This window comes from Lissotriton helveticus, chromosome 6, assembly GCF_964261635.1.
Source record: "Lissotriton helveticus chromosome 6, aLisHel1.1, whole genome shotgun sequence".
NCBI classification, from domain to species: Eukaryota; Metazoa; Chordata; class Amphibia; order Caudata; family Salamandridae; genus Lissotriton; species Lissotriton helveticus.
This window is the reverse complement of record NC_136067.1, coordinates 321,129,218-321,151,960: the sequence shown is the minus strand read 5'-3', so window position 1 is coordinate 321,151,960 and position 22,743 is coordinate 321,129,218. Positions and strand designations below refer to the sequence as shown.

General features: G+C 48.3%; 1 long non-coding RNA gene across 1 annotated transcript in view; it reads left to right on the top strand.

The window, feature by feature from the left end:
- The window catches only part of LOC144761346 (uncharacterized), an 86,539-nt gene extending 65,248 nt beyond the window's left edge, over positions 1–21,291 (top strand). The window contains exon 3 of the long non-coding RNA XR_013595678.1: positions 21,153–21,291. This is a non-coding gene — a long non-coding RNA (uncharacterized LOC144761346). The remainder of the gene's footprint in view (positions 1–21,152) is intronic.
- The last annotated feature ends 1,452 nt before the right edge of the window (positions 21,292–22,743 follow it).

Sequence of the window (22,743 nt, the reverse complement as noted above, 5' to 3'; positions counted from 1 at the left end):
AGCAGCTAGGTGGGCTGCTTTTTGCAGCTCTTTTTCCAACCTACTCTCAGTTTTCTTTTTACGCTGTTCAGTTTCTTTTCGCCACATGCCGAAGCTATCAAGCATAGTAGGTGTTGTCTTGTTTTTACCTAGGGCAGTTTCTAGCGTTTTTATTTTGTCATCATCGAAGGATCCTATCAGGGGCCATTGACTTTCTTGACCTTGTTTTGTATATTTATGCCATAGTTTACTATAGGCAATAGCGGTCAATCCATGCTTCATGAACATGTCCTTATTAGGGGTGCCTTCCAGTGGGGCTGGATGGTCCATCTCTAATAAGCGGTCCGGGCTAAACAGGCTACCAATCAATGGGGAGAAGACAGACATGACGGCTCGTAACGAGGGACTAAAAAGTCAGCACTGCCTATCTTATCACTAGGTGCAAAGACTAGACAGAATATTTCTATTCTACGTTGTTTGCAGGCAGTGAATACCTCATGGATCACAATAACCAAAGACCAACAAATAACAATGGGGAGAATGAGTAGGTCCGCAAAGATCTGCGTTACCTACCTTTTTCACTATCTGCAAAAAGGGTGGTCTCTTCCCTGTTTGCAGACAGGGAATCTCCAGGAAACAATAATTTTGCGAACAACAGTTCAGTTTCAAGCAATTATAGGGTGAGGGAGAAAAAAAATAAGCACGGCTGCTACCCTACCTATCCTCCACTGCTTGCAAAGAGAGAGACCTTTGTTCCTCCGTTTGCAGACAGTGAATCCCTCATGGATCAAGATAACAAAAGACCAACAAATAGCAATGGGGAGAGTGAGTAGGTCCGCAAAGATTTGCGTTACCTACCTTTTTCACTATCTGCAAAAAGGGTGGTCTCTTCCCTGTTTGCAGACAGGGAATCTCCAGGAAACAATAGTTTGTGAACAACAGCTCAGTTTCAGGTGACTATTGAGTGGGGGAGAAAAATAAGCACGGTTGTCTGCCCTACCTATCCTCCACTGCTTGCAAAGAGAGAGCCTGTTGTTTCTCCGTTTGCAGACAGTGAATCTCCAAATAAACAAAAAGAGCAATACTAGTATTTAACAATCAAGCAATTTTTTTCGCAATTTGTCGTGGTAACACGACCTTACCCGGACCGCATGGACAGTTTCCTGACTTCCGAATCCAGCGCCCGATCGTCCTCTCTTCTTCGTTATCCTCGCGGCACTCCTGATGGTTCCCAGTCAGGACCGTAGATCACTCGAGAGAGGTCTGTTCGGAACCAGTGAAGTTCGGATGATCGGCTGTCAGACGAGGGTCTATCGGACAGACGCGTTCCCGATCGTTGCAGTCGTTCACTTTGTCGTCAGGACCTCTCCCACTGGATCCATGGGTCGCTGATGGGCCCCACGTTGGGCGCCAATTCCGGAAATATACAAACTGGGGGGCACTACCAACCAGAATATAAGATCCTTAATTATTGCCCGGCGATGTCGCCTCTTGAACCCACAAAGAAGTTAAACTATTGAAGAGGCAGGCGCTGGAGACTGGAAGGCAGGAAACAAGGTTTTTATTCGCTCCGGAGGAGAACACAACGAAAACGGACAGAAGGTATCGTTCTGAGGTGCTCTAACTGCATCCCGGAGGCCTGGCCTCTTATACACGAGTTTATCTCTTTATTACATGTAACACATTCTCGTTGATACTTTGATGTACGGAAAGACATCCTCAGAATCCCCCCTTCCCAGCCCGTTCCCATGCAAGGCTACAGTGGAAGTCCCCGCCCCGTTCACAACAGGTGATGATCATTGCGCAGCTGGGTATTCCGTCGATTCACGGAGGGTGCGGGTTTCGATCGGATCTCGTGGGATGGGGGGGGGGCTTTGATCATCTCGGGGGTCCTTTGAGGAGGGAAGCTTCCTATTGTATGGGGAGGGGCAAGAGATTGGTATCGGCAGAGCTAGGTGTCGGCCTGGGAACGGGGAAGACAAACGGGCACACGGGGAAAAGGGGGTTGCATCAAAAAGGGCCGGAGGTCATGACGGGGAAGCAGGGAGGTGTCACGCTGGGAACAGGATGAGAGCCTGGGGCAGAGCAGTGCCGAAGAGGGGTTTATGACTCAAGGCAGGTGCAAGCAGGGGGGGGGTTGCCAGCGAAGTTAGGAGAGAGAGAGAGAGACGCGCTGGCTCTCGGCGAGAGCGGGGAAGCCATGGTGTCCAAAATGGCGGCTGTTTTACGCGCACAAAAGGTTTAAGGAGAGCAAGAGGGCGCCGATAATGTTGACGGTTTTCAGCCTAACTTTTAACAGTCTGGCCTCCAGGTTTGTTTTTGCCATCTCTCTGAACCTTCTGGTCTGGTTGCGGAGGGTTAGGAGGTACTTGAAAACATCTGGAGGGTTCTTTAGAGGGGGCATTTCCCAGCCTTCTTTGACTAGGCTGAGCGGGCCTCGCACCGGGTGTCCATACAAGAGTTCGAAAGGGCTGAAGCCGAGGGACTTCTGGGGGACTTCTCGGTAGGCAAAGAGAAGGCACGGTAGTAGCACATCCCACTGGCGACGGAGGGGCTCTTCCAACCCCCCAATCATCCCTTTGAGCGTGCGGTTAAACCGCTCAACCAGTCCGTTCCCTTGAGGGTGATAGGGGGTCGTGAATCGGTAGGTGACCCCACACTGTTGCCAGAGGGACTTCATGTATTTTGAGATAAAGTTCGTACCCCTGTCGCTGACGACTTCCCGGGGGAAGCCCACTCGAGAGAAGATCCCCATCAAGGCTCGACCCACTACTGGGGCTGTTATCGTACGAAGGGGGACCGCCTCAGGATAGCGGGTAGCGTGATCCACCAGGACCAGGATGAAGCGATGTCCCTGTGCTGTTCGGGGGTCCAGGGGCCCCACAATGTCTATTCCCACCCTTTCGAACGGGGTGGTCACCACGGGGAATGGTTGTAGGGGTGCCTTGAGTTTGCGGCCGCTCTTCCCACTGGCCTGGCAGGTCGGGCAGGACCGGCAATGGTTGGATACGTCATTTCTCATTTTGGGCCAAAAAAAGTGAGTCACCAGGCGGTGGTAGGTCTTGTCTTGGCCCAGGTGCCCGGCCAGGGGGGCATCATGGGCTAGGTTCAACAGGAAGTCTCTGAAGTGGAGGGGCACCACCAGCACTCGCCCGGCCCCCAGTTCTGCGATTTTCTGTTCGCTGTACACTAGATCATTGTCCCAATAAACCCAGTGGGCCCCGGTGGGGTCTCCTTGGCTCTGGGCGAGCGCTTGCTGTCGCAATCCCTCGAGGGAGGGGCAGGTCTTTTGCTCCTGCCGGAATTGTTCCTGGGTGGGCCCCCCTTCTTGACGCCACTGAGCCAGGTCGGGAAGCTCGGGGGGCTGTGTGGACCCCTCTGGGGTGGGGTCCGGGTGGTCGGTCTGGAGGAAGTCTTCTTCTGGAGTGATCGAGGGCGGAGGTGCTGCCCATTCTGGTTCTTCTGGTCTAGGGATGGTGCGGGTGGCCATGGACCGGGTGGTTACGCACGCCCAGTCCGGGAGACCCAACATCCCCAGATGCTCTCTTCTTTCCACAGCGGCCCACGGGGAGCTCTCGAGATCGTTCCCCAGGAGGCAGTCTACGGGGGCATCGTCACGGACAGTTACTTTCAGCATGCCGGACACTCCTCCCCATTCGAAGGGGACGCAGGCCATCCGACACAGGCTCTCCGAGTTATCTGCCGATCGGACGGGGCAAAGTACGTTTGGTAGGATTTGTTCTGGGGTCACCAGGTGACAGCGGACGGCCGTCACACTGGCCCCGGTGTCACGCAGGGCCTCGGCCTTGCGCCCATTGATGCTCACCCATTGGCTGTACTTCCGAGTGTTGGCGGGCAGGGGAGTCCGCGGGACCATGTCTCTTCCTCCTAGGCATGCCAGGGTCATGGCGGCGGGTTCCCACTCGAACTGCTCCGACTCATAGGTCTCCGTGTCTTCGGAGACTTGTTCTTCTCCCAGGGCGGCGGCCGCCATCTGGCGGGGCCCGGGGGCCTGGTTCTTCGGGCAGGTCGGGTCACTGGCATAGTGGCCGACTCGCTGGCATCGATGACACGTCACGTTAGCTCGGAACCCCGGGCGCATCGGGGGGTTTCCCCGGCCTGCTGGGGCCGGGGTGGCGTTAGTGGGTGCGGCCGGGGCGGCGTCTCTGCCCCGGCCCGGGCCTCCTCCTCGGGGACGATGGTGACCTTGGTTGGTTCTGTTCTGCTCATTCGGCCCACTCCGGGCCACTCGGGTGCTCTCCCACCGGTCAGCCTCGGTGGCGAGCTGCCGGGGTTCAGTCAATTTACTGTCGAGGAGGTGCTGCCTGAGCTCGACAAAGCAGTTGTTGGAGAGGTGCTCCCACACAATGAGATTGAAGAGTTGTTCGTAAGTGGTTACGTTGTTACCCTTGATCCACCCCTCGAAGGCTCGGCTGAAATAGTTCACGTATTCCAACCACGTCGTACCTGGGATCCTGGTGCAGTTGCGGAACCTCTGGCGGTACATTTCGGGTGTAAGTCCATATCGACTGAGGAGGGCGGCCTTCATGTGGTCATAGGACGTCATTTGATGGTCCGGAAGCTGCAGCAGGGCATCACGACCCTCGTTGACGAATCTCCCCCATAGACCGGCTCCCCAGTCACTTCGAGCGACCCGGTGGGCGGTCATGGCAATCTCATAGGCCTTGAACCACTGCTGTATGTCGTCGTTCCGGTGATATTCTCGGACCACATCCTTGGGGATGTGGACCTTCTGCTCGGTAGGACCCGGGGAGTGCGGTTGCTCGGGCACCCCTAGGTTTTTGTTCAGTTTGCGCATTTCTATCTCCGCTAGTTTGCACTCGTGCTCGTATGCCAGTCTTTTTTCTTCAAGGTCTCTCTGTCTCTGTTTTTCCTCTCGCTCTTCTCTGAGCCGTAAGTGTTCTAAGTTTATTTTTTGTTCCGCCAGTTTCAATTCTCCGTCTAATCTGAGTCGTGCCAAGTCTAACTCGTGTAATCTATTTTTTTCCCGCTCTTGGACCTCTTCATGGGAGGGGCCTGTTCTCCGTTCCTCCGTCCGGGTGGTGTTGACTTCCGGGGCTGCGGGGTCCCGGGGGGTTGCGGTATTTGTCTCTGTCCAGGCCTCTAGGGCGTTTTTGAAGTCTTCTTTTGTGCTTAGCCCGGTGGTAGCAATGCCTAAGTCCATGCAAAATTGTTTGAGCTCTCGGTGGTTGTATTCTTCCAGCTTTTCCATCTGGAACTTCTCCGCCGATCCGCTCTCTTTGGTCGTCATTGTGGTTTTAGTCGTAGGGTGAGTTACTGTCTGTACGGTACGCGTTGGTTCGGATCGCGCCGCTAGCCACCAATGTTAGACGGGGACCTGGAGGGTCGGCCGAGCACAGTGATCGCACAGACAGGTAACTTCCCCCCCACAGATGGACACCACACAAAGTTCAGGGTAACACCTTTTATAGGCACTTCTGGGAGTAGAGTGGTACGATACAAGGCAATCAGGACACGATGATCCTCTCAATTCTAGTCTCTAGTAGGGGAAGGGGGTAGCGGGACAGTCTGGGTACCCACGGGTACGGGGGTGTAACGGTGATGGCTCACAATCCTCGAGCTCGGTGTTCGGAGGGGTCAGACCGCGGCAGCGCCGGCAGGTCCCGAAGAGGTCGTAGGTGGCAACGGGCCGCGGCAGCGCCAGCAGGTCCCAACGAGGATGAAGGTTACAACGGGCCGCGGCAGCGCCAGCAGGTCCCACGAGAATGCAGGTTGCAACGGGCCGCGGCAGCGCCAGCAGGTCCCACGAGGATGAAGGTTACAACGGACCGCGGCAGCGCCAGCAGGTCCCACGAGAATGCAGGTTGCAACGGGCCGCGGCAGCGCCAGCAGGTCCCACGAGGATGAAGGTTACAACGGGCCGCGGCAGCGCCAGCAGGTCCCACGAGGATGAAGGTTGCAGAGGGCCGCGGCAGCGCCAGCAGGCAGGACAATAGTTCACAAGGCAGGGCTGTGGCAGCGCCAGCAGTCCGTCAAGGATGAGTTCGTTGCGGTGTCTCTCGACTCCAGGATACAACTGCCTTCCTGTCCTGGGGCTGCCTCAGTTATAGGTCTGGCGCCCTTTGATGTCCGGACCCTCGCTCTTGGAGGTCGGGAGGTCTGGGATGAGGGAGTCCAGACACCCAGCAGGGGGGTGGAGCCAGCGCCCGAGGAGGCTGGGGGTGCTCGGCACCTGGCGGGGGAGAGCCATCGACACTTCGTACTCCCATTGACCTGCCAAGTGGGCCGTTCACCTCCTGGGTGGAGGGTGGTGCCGGGATGTCGGGGCCTGGCCAGGCCCAGGGTTGGGGTCGGGCTGAGGCCGCACGGCCGCGTGGTGCCGTGTCCAAGATGGCGGCTGGGCCGGGCAATGGTGCTGACGGTGGCCCGGGCCCTGTCCTGCGGGGAGGGAGCGAGCCCTTCATGTGGCCTGTCCAACAGGAACGAAAAACAAAAGAAAGCTAAACAGATTCTGCTATTGCTGAATAGCCCTGAAGTGAACAGTGGTTTTCGAGAAGCCCAGGCAGGATAGCAACATTTTAATTCATTACGTGCCTTGCGTGCTCATCAGAATTGATCTGTTCGCAAAATGGAAACTTTCTGAAGTGAGATACATATTTTAATGAATACAAATGTCCCCGTTCTGATGAAGCAACAGAAGTAGACAGGGCTAATCAGAGCCCCATGTTCTTACTGTTCCAGGCACTGTTTTTGTGATTCCTGAGGCCAGTGCTCCAAAGGGCAAACCAGGAGAACATCTGCTCCCCAGGGCGACACTTAACTGACGTCCATGCTAAGCTACTAGTAAAATGAACGTGCACTTCGGTACATCTCTTGAGTGTTGCTAGGCGGGCCATATTAACATCTGCCACTGCAGCGTCACTTATTTAGTCCTATGTCACTCCAGCTTTCTGTCTAATATTTCTTCACTTTTTCTTTCTGCGTGCCCATAAATTGAGGCAGAGATGAACAATCGAAGGGTAATTCGCAGAAACTTAAAAGTCTGCAGTCAATTTGCAAAATGTAGTAAAAACATGCAGAGTGCAAAAAATCTGCTGGGATCTAAGCAATTCGTGTTTTCTATTAAAAATGTCCTTCTATGGAGCTGAAGTCAGTGGCCAGCGCAATTTCTCCGGGTTCTTTCGTAGTTCTTTGCATTGCCTAATTTGTGCCGGTGGTGGGCACCGGTTCACATTTTTGGGGGGTCCAACGTAAGTGCTTTATTATGACTGACCCCGGAAAAGAGATCGAAAAGCAGCATAGGTAGAAAGAAGGATTTAAAGGACGGCAGGAAAACGGTGACATAGGAGGAAGCCTTGAAGGAAACTTTGCGAGAGGAAGACAGGAAGACGGGTGGAGGGTGGTGGAAGAAAGAGGATGGACATGGTTTCAATACAAGAATTGGGCAGCGCTGGAATGTGGCAGCGGCCGCACCAGGCTCATAAGTTAAACTAACTTTGTGCGCCTGCACTTATTTCTTTCTTTAACTAATTAAGCTCTGAGGCAAAGCAGTTCGAAATTCCATTCTTGGCATCTTTAAGGGGAGGCAGTGTTCATGAGATAAGACTCAGAGGCGGCACCACAGGGAAAGTAACAGATCGACTCCGAGAACAATAATAATCAGGCGTGAGATGCTAGCTTATATAAGTGTCAATCTAAATTATCTAATACATGCAAACGTGATACTCCTTGCAACCTGCAAGATTCCCTATGAAATCAAATCACCATCCCAGGGATACAAGTGTGAGAGAGAATATTGGTACTGTTGGGAGAGACACGAGATACATTTAACACGACGTGACGCAATTAGGGCTTTACAAAAGATATTGTACCTCCGAAGCCCCTTTAAGCCCGCAGGCCCGATTCCCCAGCAGCTACCACCACCTGACCACCATGAAGACAATCATCATTAATTGATTTGGTGCTGGGGTGGAAAAACGTACTCACCTCCTGCTGTTGGTGGCAGACACAGGGGGGCTACGGCTACTCGGCTAGCCAGTAGAACAATTAAATTATTGCCGCTCCGGTCAAGAAGTGTGCCTCGTCACTCGTGATGCAGTCACGCGCAGTTGTAATTGTCCAATGCGCATGCGGGAATTACACATCATCAGCCACCCTAGAGAGGCTGGCAGACTTGGCGGCGGAGGAGGAGACAGTGCCTAAATCTGCGCGCTGCGCACAGGCACCTCCTCCTCCTCCTGAGACGTCTGAGTTTGTTTGGCACAGACACCGGTCAAACAGGCTTGCTGGCGCTGCTGTTTCGCTGGAGCTAGAGCGGAGTGGACTTGGTCGGAGATATTCAGGCCTGGTAGTATTTGGCTGGGGGGCCGATTTTCAGTCTGACCGTCACTCGCTTCATCGAGAAGTCACCAGGTATCGTGTCTGAGACTCTCAGACTTCCAAGTTCCTTGGAACTTGGAAGTCTGAGTCTCAGACAGACACACACGACTGAAAATCGGCCACCCAGCTACAAAACCGGCCCCCTGTACGAAAACCGGCCCCCACCCCATCCAGCCTACCGGGGGATTGTCCGGTGCCCGAAAGCACCAGTCCGGCCCTGCATTTGGTACAAGAAGTTGGCTATCCATCTTTTCCACTTGGCAACCTTTAATGCTTTTGTTGTGTTCGAGAAATCTTGTCCCCAGTCAAAGATGACTTTTGTGAAGTTTCAGGAGTCTGTAATAGGCAGCCTTGTTTTAGTGGAACAGGCAAGTGTTCCTAGAGTTGGAGTGGTTGAGGATGTTGCCAGATTGAAAGATCGCCACTTTCCCGATCAAATTCCTCCTACAACCTCAAAAGACTTTCCCAGTCGGAGATGTAGAGTCTGTTGGCGAAGAGGTTTGCGGAAGGAGGTTTGTATGTACTGCCCCAACTGCCCTTCAAACCCTGGGCTGTGTGTACCTGCTTGTTTTAGATTGTACCACACGCAAAATAATTTTTGGGAGCATCCATGAGTGGTAAAGTGAACTGGTTGGTCTTTATTCTTTAAAACTTATTGTTCAGTTTCAAAGTTGGCATTTGTGTAGTCTTTTTAGATTTAGTTGTTGTGTTAGTAGATTTGTATCAATTTGCAATTTGTTTTTGTTTTTCAATTATTTTGAAAAAAAACGAAAGTATGATGTTGGTTTGCGTGTAGTGTCCATTGTCTGACGTTGTGCATGGGTTGGCGCTTGGCTGGCGGTGTCTATGGACTGGTGCTTGTCTGGCGGTGTCTGTGGACTGGTGCTTGGCTGGCGGTGTGCGTGGTCTCTTGTTTGGTTGGCGGTGTGCGTGGTCTTGCGCTTGCCTGGTGGTGTGTTGGGATTGGTTATTGGCTGGTGGTGTGCGTGGGCTGGAGCTTGGCTGGCGGTGTGTGTGGAGTGGTGTTTGGCTGGTGGTGTGTGTCGTCTGGTGCTTGACTGGCGGTGTGTGTGGTCTGGTGCTTGGCTGGGGATGTGCGTGGACTGGTGCTTTGATGGCGGTGTGTGGGAAGTGACTGAATGCTGGTTACTGCACACAGTGCTAGTTGAGCGCCACTCTATGTAATCCATGAGTTTGTGTTGTTGCTGTGTCAGGAATGTTGGCGTGTGAAAGTGATGGGCCCTTGATTGGCGTTGTCTGCTGGTGGAAGTGTAGTAATGTGATGGGTCAGCGGCTGGCGGTGGGAATGTTTTGTATGTGTCACATGTATGAAAGGTGTATGAATGGCCTGTAAAGCGGTTGGTGCCTTGTCGTGGCTTTACAGCTCACGAGCTGTGAGTCAATGGTTCAGTTTCTTGTCCTTTCCATTATTAACAGTGTATTTCATTTTTTGGGAAATCACTTGCTAATACAATGGTATATACTGAACCATCACTCACCCTCATGCCAAATCCAACCAGTACGTGTGTGTGTTTGAAAACTTGATGTCAGTGTTTTGTTTTTTTTTAAGCAGGACGCACCTTGTCACTTGTTTTGTAAATGTTGTGATGTGTTGCTTTTGTGCCTGGTGATGTGAATGGTCTTCTGTGTGTCAGGTATGAAAGGTGTGTGAATGGCCTGTAAAGCGGTTGGTGCCTTGAAGTGGCTTTACAGCTCAAGAGCTGCGAGTCATTGGTTCAGTTTTTTTGTCCATGTAATTGACAGTGCATTTAATTTTTGTGAAATCTCTTGTTAATAAAATTATATATACTGAATCATCACTCGCCCTCATGCCAAATCCAACCAGTATGTGTGTGTGTTTGAGGAATAGACGGCTGTGTAGGGATCTTGTTTTTCTTAGTCTCTGTGCCAAGGTGTACATTCCGCTTACGAATACCCTGCCAATTGTAGATATTCTTGAAAACCCATGGGACTACATGGTGATCTCTCTCTGGTGAAATCTAACAATTAATTGTATCCACAATATCCTGCAAAACTCACAATGTCCGTCTTATTTTCCTTGCAATATTGCGCCCAAATTGTCACGCTGCTCAAGTAAACAACTAATAGGTTTTTCACTCCTTCCTCGGTTGCCATCTAGGGAAACCTAGCATACCCACACATTTTTAGAAAGTAGACATCCGGGGGCTTTCAAGGGGGTATGGCTAGCATGGATCCTCCAACGTTCCTTTTCTCAGAATCCCTAGCAAACGTTAAATGTAGCAGAAATAAAAAACAAAATCAAACATTTCTGTGTTTAAAAGTGTGGCATTACTGGGCTCACACAAATTATCACCCACCCCGCGTTCCCCCAGGTCTCCTGAAAAAAATGGTACCTCACTTGCCTGGGTCTGCCTAGTGCCTGTGACAGGAAACAGCGCAAAACGCAACGTGGACGCACCAGAATTTTCGCAGTGAAAACGGGCCCTTTTGTGGCAAAGTGTCTACCTTTCGTTTTTGAACCCTAGCTCTGCCGGCACCTAGAGAAACCTAGCAAACCTATACATTTTTGAAAACTAGACACCCAGGGGAATTCAGGATGGGGTGACTCAACTGCCTCCCACTAGGTTCTGTTACCCAGAATCCCTTGCAAACCTAGTAGGCACTTTGCCAAAAAAGGGCGCGTTTTCACTGCGAAATTGCGGTGCGAACACGTTGCGTTTTGCGCTGTTTCCTGTCGCAGGCACTAGGCCGACCCAGGCAAGTGAGGTACCATTGTTTTTGAAAGACCTGGGGTAACACGGGGTGGGTGGAAATTTGTTGATCCACGCAGATTCCAGAACTTTCCACCACAGAAATGTGAGGAAAATGCGTTTTTTTGGTTCATTTTTTAGATTTGCAAGGGATTCTGGGTAACAGAACCTGGTGGGAGGCAGTTGAGTCACCCCATCCTGAATTCCCCTGGGTGTCTAGTTTTAAAAAATGTATAGGTTTGCTAGGTTTCCCAAGGTGCCGGCAGAGCTAGGGTTCAAAAACAAAAGGTAGGCACTTTGCCAAAAAAGGGCGCGTTTTCACTGCGAAATTGCGGTGTGAACACGTTGCATTTTGCGCTGTTTCCTGTCGCAGGCACTAGGCAGACCCAGGCAAGTGAGGTACCATTTTTTTCGGGAGACCTGGGGGAACACAGGGTGCATAGAAATGTGTTGATCCACGCAGATTCCAGAACTTTCCACCACAGAAATGTGAGGAAAATGCGTTTTTTTGGTCCATTTTTTTAGATTTGCAAGGGATTCTGGGTAACAGAACCTGGTGGGAGGCAGTTGAGTCACCCCATACTAAATTCCCCTGGGTGTCTAGTTTTCAAAAATGTATAGGTTTGCTAGGTTTCCCTAGGTGCCGGCAGAGCTAGGGTTCAAAAACAAAAGGTAGGCACTTTGCAAAAAAAGGGCGCGTTTTCACTGCAAAATTGCGGTGAGAACACGTTGCGTTTTGCGCTGTTTCCTGTCGCTGGCACTAGGCAGACCCAGGCAAGTGAGGTACCATTTTTTGGGGAGATCTGGGGGAACACAGGGTCAGTGGAAATTTGTTGATCCACGCAGATTCCAGAACTTTCCACCGCAGAAATGTAAGGAAAATGCGTTTATTTGTCCATCTTTTAGGTTTGCAAATGATTCTGGGTAACAGAACCTGGTGGGAGGTAATTGAGTCACCCCATCCTGAATTCCCCTGGGTGTCTAGTTTTCAAAAATGTATAGGTTTGCTAGGTTTCCCTAGGTGCCGGCCGAGCTACGGTTCAAAAACAAAAGGTAGACACTTTGCCAAAAAAGGGCCCGTTTTCACTGCGAAATTGCGTTGCGAACACATTGCGTTGTGCACTGTTTCCTGTCGCAGGCACTAGGCAGACCCAGGCAAGTGAGGTGCGATTTTTTTCGGGAGAACTGGGGGAACACGGGGTGGGTGGAAATTTGTTGATCCACGCAGATTCCATAACTTTCCACCACAGAAATGTGAGGAAAATGCATTTTTTTGTCAATTGTTTAGGTTTGCAAGGGATTCTGTGTAACAGAACCTGGTGGGAGGCAGTTGAGTCTCCCCATCCTGAATTCCCCTGGGTTTCTAGTTTTCAAAAATGTATAGTTTTGCTAGGTTTACCTAGGGGCCGGCTGAGCTACGGTTCAAAAACAAAAGGTAGACACTTTGCCAAAAAAGGGCCCGTTTTCACTGCGAAATTGCGGTGCAAACACATTGCGTTGTGTGCTGTTTCCTGTCGCGGGCACTAGGCAGACCCAGGCAAGTGAGGTACCATTTTTTTCGGGGGACCTGGGAGAACATGGGGTGGGTAGAAATTTGTTGATCCACGCAGATTCCAGAACTTTCCACCACAGAAATGTGAGGAAAATGCGTTTTGTTTTTCAATTTTTTAGGTTTGCAAGGGATTCTGGGTAACAGAACCTGGTGGGAGGCAGTTGAGTCACCTCATCCTGAATTTCCCTGGGTGTCTAGTTTTCAAAAATGTATAGGTTTGCTAGGTTTCCCTAGAGGCAGGCCGAGCTAGGGTTCAAAAACGAAAGGTAGGCACTTTGCCAAAAAAGGGCCCGTTTTCACTCCGAAATTGCTGTGCGAACACGTTGCGTTTTGCGCAGTTTCCTGTCGCAGGCACTAGGCAGACGCAAGCAAGTGAGGTACCATTTTTTTCGGGAGACCTGGGGGAACGCGGGGTGGGTGGAAATTTGTTGATCCGCGCAGATTCCAGATCTTTCCACCACAGAAATGTGAGGAAATTGCGTTTTGTTTGTCAATTTTTTAGGTTTGCAAGGGATTCTGGGTAACGGAACCTGGTGGGAGTCAGTTGAGTCACCCCATCCTGAATTCCCCTGGGTGTCTAGTTTCAGAAATTAATAGGTTTGCTAGGTTTCCCTAGGTGGCAGCAGAGCTAGGGTGCGAAAACGAAAGGTAGGCACTTTGCCAAAAAAGGGCCAGTTTTCACTGCGAAATTGTGGTGTGAACACGTTGCGTTTTGCGCTGTTTCCTGTCGCAGGCACTACGCAGACCCAGGCAAGTGAGGTAGCATTTTTTTTGGGAGACCTGGGGGAACGCGGGGTGGGTGGAAATTTGTTGATCCACGCAGATTCCAGATCTTTCCACCACAGAAATGTGAGGAAAATGCATTTTTTTTGTCAATTTTTTAGGTTTGCAAGGGATTCTGGGTAACAGAACCTGGTGGGATTCAGTTGAGTCACCCCATCCTGAATTCCCCTGGGTGTCTAGTTTTCAGAAATGTATAGGTTTGCTAGGTTTCCCTAGGGGCCGGCCGAGCTACGGTTCAAAAACAAAAGGTGGACACTTTGCCAAAAAAAGGCCCGTTTTCACTGCGAAATTGCGGTGCGAACACGTCGCGTTGTGCGCTGTTTCCTGTCGCAGGCACTAGGCAGACCCAGGCAAGTGAGGTACCATTTTTTTTGGGAGACCTGGAGGAACGCGTGGTGGGTGGAAATTTGTTGATCCACGCAGATTCCAGAACTTTCCACCACAGAAATGTGAAGAAAATGCATTTTATTTGTCAAATATTTAAATTTGCAAGGAATTCTGGGTAACAGAACCTGGTGGGAGGCAGTTGAGTCGCCCCATCCTGAATTTCCCTGGGTGTCTACTTTTCAAAAATGTATAGGTTTGCTAGGTTTCCCTAGGTGCCTGCAGAGCTAGGGTTCAAAAACTACAGGTAGGCACTTAGCCAAAAAAGGCCAGTATTGACTGCGAAATTGAGGTGCGACCACGTTGCAGTTTGCGCCGTTTCCTGTCGAAGGCACTAGACAGACCCAGACAAGTGAGGTACCATTTTTCTCGGGATACTTAGGTTAACGCTGGGTGGGTGAAAATTTGTTGATCCACGCAGATTCCAGAACTTTCCACCACAGAAATGTGAGGAAAATTCGTTTTTTTGTCAAATTTTTAGCTTTACAAGGGATTCTGGGTAGCAGAACCTGGTGGGAGGCAGTCGAGTCACCCCATCCTGAATTTCCCTGGGTGTCTACTTTTTAAAAATGTATAGGTTTGCTAGGTTTCCCTAGGTGCCGGCAGAGCTAGGGTGCAAAAACTACAGCTAGGCACTTTGCCAAAAAAGGGTCAATTTTTAACTGCAAAATTGAGGTGTGACCACGTTGCATTTTGCGGCGTTTTCTGTCGCAGGCACAAGGCCGACCCACACAACTGAGGTACCATTTTTATCGGGAGACTTAGGGTAATTCAGATTTGTAAATCAACTGTTATTACCTATTGATTTTTCATGCATTTCTCCCTTCCCAATGAAAGACATTGTGTAAAAAAAACATCTTTTTGAAAAATGACCAATAATTCAAATGCTAGTATGAGTATTCCCAATTTTGAAGATTGTACAAATATATACTGTTTCTAAACTCTATAATTTGTAACCAATTCAGAAATACATAGGTGTCTTTCATACCGATTTTTCCATGTATACATTTTCCAAGAATAAGTGCTCTATACCCAGTAAATATTAAAATACCATTGAAAGTTGCTGCAAAGGTTTTGGCTCTGGGTTCGTCGGGTTCTTGGTGAAACTAGAAGACCTATATATCCCCACAACCAGGAAGGTCACACGGATGTAACGGTATATTGCTTACAAAGATCTGTCAAAATTACAAGAAGTTATAGGTGAAAACGTTAAGACAAAAGGCTGTTTTTTTCAACTAATTTTCAATTATTCCAATATTTAAATGTTAGTTTCTATAAAGAAACCTTCATGGATTTAGACAAATGACCCCCTTCTGTTTTCAGAATTTTGTCTACTTTTGGAAAATGTATAGCTGTCCAGGATCCATTATTGCTTTCAAACTTATTTCTACCATTAACTGGAAGGAGGTTGAAAGCTCTAAGAATAGGAAAAATAGGCTATGTCCCAGAAAAATGCCAAAACTGTGTAAAAAATGTTGGTTCTCTGACAAAAGACTGTCATTCCCTAAAAGCTGTGAAAATGGAGATTTCAGCCCCACAAACCCTTTTTTGATAACATTTGCAAGGAAAAACCCAGAGGCTTTCATTTGCAGCCCAATTTTTCCCATTTTTCTGAAAAAAACTAAAATTTCACTGTATTTTGCTTAATTTCTGGGACCCCCCCAAGGGAATCCACAAACCCTGGACACCTTCAGAATCCACATGATGTTGGTAGAAAAGGACGCAAATTTGGCGTGGATACCTTATGTGGTCAAAAAGTTACAGGGGCCTAAGCGCGCACTACTCCAAATCGCCAAAAAAAGGCTTAGCACAGGAGGGGAGAAGGCCTAGCAGCGAAGGGGTTAAGTAACAGGATACAAAATGACCAACAGAGAATATTTTATGTTTGCTAATAGCTAACTTTAGAAAACAGCCCATGTAAAAACCGATTTTAGGGTCTGTAAATTTGTGAAGAAAATACATAGCTGGCTTGTACTGAGTAAAACCATTTTTTAGGTGTTCATAATACTTACTGAAAAAGAAAAAGTGCTCCAGGGTTTGAACTGAGCTCTTTTCACATGGACACATACGGATAGATGCTTTGTCAAACTGACCTAATGGGGAAAAAAAGCATTGACCTGATTGATCTGAGCTAGAATTTAGCCCAGAAGGACCTTTCCCACGAGCTGCCGACCATTATAGATATGGTTCAATGAGAGGTGTTGTTTGGACCAGGACAAAATCCTGCAGGGAACATATTTTTGAATGTTCTTGTTCTCTTGCTGAAGCCATATCTTTAAGAAATGGTGTCTTGGATTTGAGAATGTCCCCTTTGGTCAGGGTGTAGGGGGAGGAAAATAGCTCATTCCAACCGATGTCAGTTGCTACAGATTTCATGTAATTTATCGAGGGAATATGGATACCCTTATCGCACCTCAAATAGTCTTGGATGTTTTACCGATTTTGGCCTGTGTGACTATTATTAGGTGTGCAACCTTGATGAGGCCTGATATATAAGACAACCCTAGTTCCTCATGCAGGAAAAAAATGTAGGGTTTAACAGGGAAGACCTAATAAGCACCGACAAAATATGTTCTCCTCCACCTGAACCTTGGAGACCTCCTAATAGCCCCAGATTCCAGCGCCATCTGCTAATACTGGCAAGCAATTTCTTGATTAAACTTGAGGGGCTGGCTTGATTGGCTTCTTGCTTATGCGTTGGGCAAAGTTCAATAAAGCTCTAATCGAGCGGTTGAAGTGTAGGCAGTAATTACTACACATGGGGGCCCAGGAATTTTTGGAGTCTAATAAAATGCCAAGGCAAGGGACAGCAGCGTTGACCCCGTAATGTAGGGCCCGCAGGAAGTTTACCAAATCCTCATCCAGGCTCTGCTCCAAAAGTATCCACCATAATTAACTGCGGTTTACCCTGTTGAAGGCGCTGCACAGGTTCATAAATGACAGAAATAGCACCCCTTCCTTAGCTATCGTGTTGTTATTAATGATGATGTTAAGTTTGAGACATTGCTCTACAGTGCCCAAGCCCTATCTAAAACCATATTGTATGAGAGAAAACACTTGCTTATCAACTGGCCAGTCTTCAATCCTGTTAAGAACAATCCGCCCAAGGATTTTGACAGTTGAGTCTAGGAGGGATATGGGACAATAGCATTGGGGATCCTGCCAAAAACTTTTTTTGTTCACTGGGACGATGACAGCTGAGTGCCACTAGTCCGGGCAGTGACTTCTAACAGCTGCATTAACCATATTGGTAATGGCTGGAACCCAGAAATCCGTGTTTTGTTTATAGAGGTACAATAGGACCCCAGTCAGGGCAGTCCTGGGGCCTTCCTAACAGGGCTTGTCCAATCGCTTCATATACCTCCAGCCGGTCAAAATTTAATATTCAGAGGGAAAACAATAGGTGACTCAATTTGGGCAGCATTCATATCAGGGGTTAGGGAATAGATAGCTTTAAAATGCTCAACCCAGTTCTCAGACCTAATGTTAGTCCCCAGCTCATCGTTGTCGGTTGGCTTTGGACAATTTACAATTTTCCGAGGTCTGAGACTATGCTGTCCCATAAGTCTTCTTTGATCAATTTCTTTCTGGCAAGGATGGCCTTCTTGTAATAAGTGCGGCAGGCCACCATTTGGGGCCTGTCCCTGGGGATAGCTTTGATAGCTGCATGCAGCTTTCCTGCACTCTTCATTAAACCAAGAAGGGTCTGGATTTGCCCTATTGGGTGCTTGACAGGTTAAAAGGTTTTTAATACTGCAGTTCAGAGATCCAAACATAAGTGTGATTGTGCGACAAGGGCAGTCTAGTACCTGAAGAGACTCCATAAAAAGAGGGAAGTTAGATGTGATCACCAGATTACAGAAGCTTGGGTAATCAATGCCACAACACCTGATCTCAGTACCTAGTCATGTGCCTCCATATCGGTGGCTCCATAGTTTTAGATGGTATCCAGAGGCACAGGGAGATTGAGAAGAAGCTCAATGGGGTTTTGATCACTATGGGTGCTAGGGGCCACAGTAGCAGAGTGTATGAAACCACTCATCGAGGGGGTAGTAAATATGGTGGTCCTCTGCCTAGAAAGATCGGGACTTGTGTATCTGGAGAGCCCAATAGTTCCCTCACATTCACCATACCAAGCTCTAATGCATAATGATAGAGCTTGGCACCCCTAGGGCCTCATTTATGAGGCCATGCATCACTTTTACGCCGCTGGTGTGTCACTTTTTGTGATGCACCAGCAGCGTAAAAAATGTGCCTTGTTGCACCATATTTACAAAGTGACGCATCTAGGTAGATGCGTCACTTTGTAAACCCCTGCGCTACATTATACCTGCGCCAGGTATAATGTATGCAGGGGGGCGTTCTGAGACAAAAAAGGGTCATAGAAGTGACGCAGTGAAATCTATAAGATTTCACTGCGTCACTTCTAGGACGCAAATGCGTCAATTTCTTACGCCTGCCTCACAGCAGGCGTAAGATTGACGCAGGCCCTTTCACATGGGGCTTGCCCCATGTGGAAGGACACATTGCTTGGGTTGCGTCACTTTTGTGACACACTCCAGCAATGCGTCATTTTTGCACCATACAGATACGTCAGAAATACTGACGTATCTGTAACTCCTTGCGCAATGGTGCGTCATACTGTAAATATGACGCATCATTGGTGTTGCAAGGAGGGCGTAATGAAAAGTGACGCATGGCTGTTTTCACGCAGCGATGCGTCACTTTTCATAAATGAGGCCCCTAGTGTCTACAGCCCCATGGCCACAGTCAGCGTCAAATACTCAAAACAGCTGGATCACAGTGTTATTTGTCCCCATTGTGCATTAAAATCACTCTGAATGATAACGTTAATACTGTTGGCTAGTGAAAGAAACCTTCTGCGCAAGCATCGCCCAACAAAAACAAGTACTCTAGGCTGCAGATGTTACCCTGGTTGACTACAGAATTGTAGAAGTTAACTAGCAGGAAGGAGAAGTTGTTGGGGTGCACCAACCAAAGAATCTGGATCCCATTATGTTTCACAGGCACAGTGAAAACCCCACAACCCCACAGCTGCATGTAAAGCCATTAAACTTCATTAGCCCCCCACTAGCTCTACCCCTGTACCCTTTAATGGCTGGGACACAAAAGCTCAGAAAACCGTCCCTTTTTATATGCTCTGTACACCATGGGCCTTATTTATGAAGGCCTTGCGCCGCCGGTGCGCCACTTTTAAAATGAGAAAAAGTGACGCACCGGCGGCGCAAGGCCTTCATAAATAAGGGCCCATGTTTCTTGCAGTAGAGCAAAGTAAGGGGCCTATTAGGTTTGCGGTTTTTCCGCATCCTCCGGGCCAGCGGAAGCCACCGCCGGCCCAGAGGATGCGGAAAAACCGCTGCGGACCCACCAGAGACCCACCGCCACATTACGATGGCTGGTGGGTCCTGGTTTCCGTCCGCAGCTATTCCGCCGCGGTTGGCTTACAACCGCGGCGGAAAAGCTCTAATATGGGGGCGGTGTCTCTCAGACACCGTCCACCATATTAGGAAATGCTTGAAAAGATGCTTTTTCGCAGCGGATTTTCAGCCGTGGAAAAGCATGTGGAACTTCACTGCGGGGGCCCGTTGCGGGCCCCCTAGGTGAAGGGGGTGGGAGGTGCACTTGCCCCCTGCATTTGTATGCAGAGATCGGCAGGCACCACGCGGTGCCTGCCGCTTTCTGCATACAAATGCAAAGTATGCATTTTTAACATTGCAGCGGGTGCAGCTTGAAGCAGCACCCGCCGCAATGTTAAGGATAGAGGATGTGACCGCCACCCTGGCGGTCACATCCTAATCTTCACGGGGGGAACGCCGCTGCCCATGCGGACGTTCCCCCCTACTCTATGGTGGCGGACGGACTCAGGTCCGTCCGCCATCATAATCGGCCCCTCAATGTTTTTGAAGAAATTAACCCAATCAGTGCTAATCACTTTTGCCAATAGCCCAGATACATTCCGGCAGACTAGGCTTTGTGAGTGACCGGCCTGGTTGCCACCATGTTTATTTGGGGGGTAGTAATGCAAAATCGGGGAAACGTTTGGGAGTCACTATCGATACAGTAGGGGCACCATTAAGGGAGGCAACAGGAAGAACAACCAAGCACAGTTCATTGGATCGACCCACCTCCCTGCCCTGGAGAGGTTGTCCATTGTGAGATGTCCAGCTCTTACAACTAAACGGTAAGAGGTGTCAGTCCTGCTCATTAAATTAAGGCCTGATAGTATTGCAAACTGTTTTTGTAAGGAATGCAACAGCCACCCGGATAGTTGAAGTTTTTGGGCCCCCGGTCTGTTGTAGGTGCCTGCAAAAGAAGCCAAGCAGCAACATGCTAATGCTGTTGTCCACCATTTGATGCTGATGGAGCTGAAACAATATGCTCCTTGCGGTGTGTGGAAACCTGAAATTTATAACGCAGTCCACTGAAAGAAGTTTTCTTGTGGACCCGATCCAGGTCACATGGCGTGCCATCAGAATATTATGGTGGTTGTGAGTGTTTAATCTAGAATGGCTAGCAAGTCAGTGGCACACCTTATTTTGGTGCTGACCAGTGACCTCCTGGTGGGAGTTTGGCAAAGGAGGGACATTAGCCATAACCACAAAATAGGGACAACAAGCGGGGGAAGGTGGATCACTGGTAATGGGGCTGCTAGGCGGAACCTATTTGCAGCAAGGGGAGGATTATCTTGCGGGACAGGAAGACTGGAAACTTCTTCCAAGGCAGCTGGGGCTGCTGGGGGAATGGTTACCAAGGATCTGACCCAATCAGCTGAGGAGCTATAAGCTCATGTGGTAAATGCTGGTTAGGCCTGGAAAGAGCAGGAGGTCTGGTTACAGTGGTTGCAGTTAATGGTGGATCTGTAAGTGGAATCTTATCCTGCCATATTGTTAAAATCTATCCCACTTCAGCCTCCAGCTTGTCTAGTTTTACCTGTATAGGAGCAAGGCAATCATTAAGTGTTGACACCCAGTCTCATACTGAGACATCCAGTTTGCCTCAGGAATGTAAGCAGTTTACCACTGCTAGATAGTGGTAAAGTATATGTGCTACTTCCCTAAACATTGTTTGATTGACTTAATCACAATTAGGATATTAAATGTAACTGTAAGTCTCTAATAGAGAGCACTACATGTGCCCAGGGCCTGTAAATTAAGTGCTAGTAATGGTCCTGCAGTTCTAACAGTTTTATGTTTTTTTTCTTCTTTTTTTAGGAAGAAATTAACCAATGTATTAAAAGGGGTAATGGAAGGCAAGTGGGAGGAAGCACCTGGCTTTAGTCACACTAAGGTTAAACAAGGAAAAAAAAAATATTAAAAACTGTGATTCTTCACCTTATCCAGGTATGCACCCAAAGACAACATCTTTAATGCCACGGGCATCTGGCATGGCATGTGCTACAGTGAGTTACTATCTCAGACAACGTATCAGAGACATCTGGAAAAGTTATGAAAGCCAGTGACAATGATTCCCCTAAGATTACTGAAGATAATGATTGTGCTTCTGCTTTCTGTCGCATTATGTGATGGTACATGCATTGATGAATAATTTTGATGTGCTTCCACATGGAACTTGTCTCATGGGAATACTTCTTCCCAGTCTGTCTTTACAATTGCTTGATGCAGACATTGCACTGGACAAACTTGGCACTAACCTTTTTCTCCCCCAAAGAAATACTGAAATGTTTCCAAACATTACTCTCCTTTTTTAGAAGTGGCATCTCTTCCTGCTCATGCAGAACAAGGTCAGGTTGTGCTTTCTGATTTACAGACATACATGTATCTATCTGAAGTACTTGTGTACGAAAGTGTATTTGTAAATAGGTAAATAAGTTATGTTTATTTTTTAAATGTTTTGTTTAAATTCTATAATAATGTTAGCATCTCAGATAATTTGTTGCACAAGGATGGTAATGTTATTTGTAGAACATTTGAAGGTTCCCCAAGACTACTACAGATGATGAGTGTGGTTCTCCTCCACTTGCCTTCTCCTGCATCCTGATTGTGTGTCCTTTCATGGATGATCTTAAGATGCTTTCACATGGAACTTGTCTCATAACAATACTTTTTGCCAGTCTCTCTTGATATTTGTTTGCCACAGATGTTACACTACACTCGGCAAATACACAACTGATGTCTTTGATGTTAGAGTTTGCTTCGTTCAAAAAGTCATGTAAGTCATCCCATGGATATTCTGCACATCTGAGGGTTAGAAACCAAGTTTATGTTCCTAAATTTCACAACATATACTTGAGCTCACCATAACAACGATATAAGAACTCATTGGTCCCAAGTTGTCATTCCTTAAAATGTATCAAATTTGGCGATGTAATGTAAATAGGCAGCAGCAATCCAAGTACATGGGCGGTGTCCTGGTGTAGCTAATCAGAAGTTCAGGTTTAGGTGTGTTCCTGTTTTTGCAAAGATTTAAATAAGTTATGTCGTGTGTATTAGTTAATTGTTTGGTTTAAATTGTATTGTAATGTGTTAATAAAATGTATTTGTAAAGTGATAAAACTTTATATTATTAATTTAGTTTATGGGTCACAAACATAAACAGGCACTCATGCATATACTCACTCACCTATAGAGTCATTCATATAGGTACTGACACATCCTCACATACACTTACACACACACTCAAAATCCCATAAAGCCAGTCACACACCCATTTATGCATGCAATCACCTACTTACATATACCTTGGGACACATTTATAGGAAGCTAGCGGCACGGCGGTACACTTTTCTTTTTGACACATCAGTGGCGCAATCAGTCCTCCACACTTCTCCATAGTTACAAACTGCCAGATTGAGTAGAATGACGTTGTCGCCCTGATCCAATGGCTTGATAACCAATTGGCCCTCATTTTTGAGAGCTAGAATGGCCTGCCTTTGATCATGAGTCATGTTCCTATTGTCTTTATTTGCTCCCC